The following is a 2759-nucleotide window of genomic DNA, read 5'->3' as shown; positions in this document are numbered from 1 at the left end:
AAAAAAGTAAACACACAAGGGAACAAACAATAGATCAACCAAAACAACTTCTACAATGTTCAAAACAGCAATCAACAGCTTCTACTATTACCGTTGAATACATTTCAATAGTATAACGCCGTACATGATGAACACAAAGGTAATGTCTATTTTTGTGTTTTTGCAGACACAAATAGGTGTGGGAAATGTTTTTATTTTTTATTTTGTAATGGGACGATAACTCATCACGCCAGATCCTAAATGATACTGGTTTATAGACTGTTCTGGTTAATGGTGATCCAGATAAGAATCTGCTACGGTATTAGGGGGCGTCAGGGATGGTCTGGGTCTATTGTGGTGACGATGGATGCCCTCATTTCTTTGAATTTATTCTACACCAGGTTTACCAACTTATGGGTGAGCTTTTTGTACCCAGTAGTCCAGGGCCATTTTCACATCAAAAGAGCCTAAAATCATCTGAAGTCAAGTGTTCCAGTTGACTAGTTCTCCACTCTCAGATAATTCAATCTCAGCTTCTGAACTTCCTAAAATTCAGTCTGATGACATGTTCTTCTCATGTATCTGATGTTCTCTGGTCATCTTCGTTTTGAATATAGATGTACGTCCTTCACCTGGTTCCATATATACGTCACACCATTGATTGTGATACATATGTAAGTCCCACTTCAGACATGTTTGAAAAACAAACTTCAGTGATTCTAGGAACTTTGTCATTTTTAAAATGTCATGAAATGTGTTTAGGCAATGTGAAATGTTGCAACGATTTAATGTAATTAGAATTCAATCACCGGTTCCAAGAAACTATTTCTTAGTACAAATTCTCGATTTTAAGCAGACATGTCAAACTCACACAGTTCAAAATAAATGAAAGATAAGAGTCTGAATAATGGAAATAAATCTGTAAAAGAGGTCATTATTTGATAGTAACCCTTGATCCTTTTCCTATGAGCAATACGTGTAGTGATTAGTGTTGCTACTATTGCAAATGTAAAGGTCGCACACACATTGTTTTCTGTGTAGATTGACTGGGCTGGAATAATCTAATCATTGATGGGTGGAGACTTATTATTCCCTTATTTTGTGGCTACCGAGTGGGAGGAGCTGCGAATCCCTCAGGAAAGCTTGTGTGAGAGTGTACTGACATGAATGTCAATGGCCACCGTGCTCTAGACTAGCTACACCTGCAGAATCTGTACATATATTGGGGTAGCACATTACTGTGATACACATCTATGTATTATTAGGTAATCTATCTTTGCTGTACATATAAAAAGGCACGAAAAGACAAACGATCATGACCTCGTCGTGTCTGCCTGTATTACAAGTTGCATTTAAAGAACCATCCCTTTCTATATTATTTGGTGATTAATCTAAACATACAAATACTACATCATTAACCCATTAAACACAGAGAAACTAATGTTCGCTGCTTGTTGATATATAATCCAATGCTCTCCCAAAATGATTAGGATTCACTCCGTCTCTTACTTTACAGGCGATTTGTGAGGGGAATATCTATTACAAAATCAAAACAAGCCCACAGTGAGGTGCCAAGCACAGTTAAGTATCATGTATCCTAATATATGTTCTACTCACCTCAAAATCCCTAAAGGTAGTTGTTAGGCAGAAACCTGTGCAGTTCCCTTGGGGAACACTGCAAAAGATTTAAGACTACAGGTATAGCAGTAAACCCACTTGGTAGCAGTCTGTACCACCCAGATTTACATGGTAGCTGTGGCTGAGCAGTCAGACTTCCCTCAAGAAGAGTTAGGCAGTATGCAAAGTATACACAATATGTACTCAGACACAACAGCACAAGCAAACACTGACCAGAGCTTGGTTTCAAAAGTATATAGTTATTTATTTTCAAGAACACATAAGTTGAAGACACTCTAGCAAAGTATAGTAAAAACACTTCAAACACAGTTATAATGAAAGCAGTTTCCACCCTTACTCCTATCTAGCCAACTCTAAGTTAACACCACATAATTAAAACAGAGGTGAGTGCTTAACGTTAGATGACACTCTAGTAGGTTCAAGGAAGGGATAAAAAAGGAAACAGAAAGGGGTTAAACACACCACTCTAAGGTCCAGAACACTTGCAATAGGCTCAAAGAAGCACAAAGTCACAGGTGAGCAAAAAGTCACTAGGCAGGGCCCACTCTTAGAGTAGCCGGAGCGAAAATGTGCCCAAGATCACACTGTTATTAGGGATTCAAAGTCTTGCAAAGAGTTAGAAAGAGGTTAGAGTGGCTTAGAAAGTTTAGCCAGGGTGTTCCAGGCACTCCCAGGTTCGAAAGCCGGGGGCTAAATCTACCCCGTACAGTCGGTGGCAAGGGAAGCCAGGCGGAACACGGTACCTTAAGCGGAAAGGGTCCTCCAGCGGTGGCAGTTGTTCCAGGCAGTGGCAGCAAGGCTCGACGTCGGTCAGGGGAGAAGAAGTTCTCGCTGAAGAGCAGAAGAAGAAGGTCGTTGCACTGCCCGGGAAGAAACCAGCCGCGGAGTCCTCCGGTTAAAGGGTTGTACCGACTTTCGTGGTTGGGGTAAAAGTGGTGGGGTTCCGGTTGCCAGGGTGCTTGGCACTGGCAAGGCGGCCACGAGATACCTCGAGAAGCGAAAAGAAGGCGAAAACTGGTTGTCCCCACCAGTCAAGGGAAGGAGCCACTCCGTTAAGAGTTCTCCTCGGTCGTCGGGAAAAGTGGTGAGACGGTTCAGCAGGGCTCCACCGGGTGGTGTCGTCGAAGCAGGTCGGCTCAGCT

The sequence above is a fragment of the Ambystoma mexicanum genome, chromosome 3p, assembly GCF_040938575.1.
Source record: "Ambystoma mexicanum isolate Mex_15411 chromosome 3p, UKY_AmexF1_1, whole genome shotgun sequence".
Lineage (NCBI taxonomy): Eukaryota > Metazoa > Chordata > Amphibia > Caudata > Ambystomatidae > Ambystoma > Ambystoma mexicanum.
Note: the sequence above shows the minus strand (reverse complement) of the source record.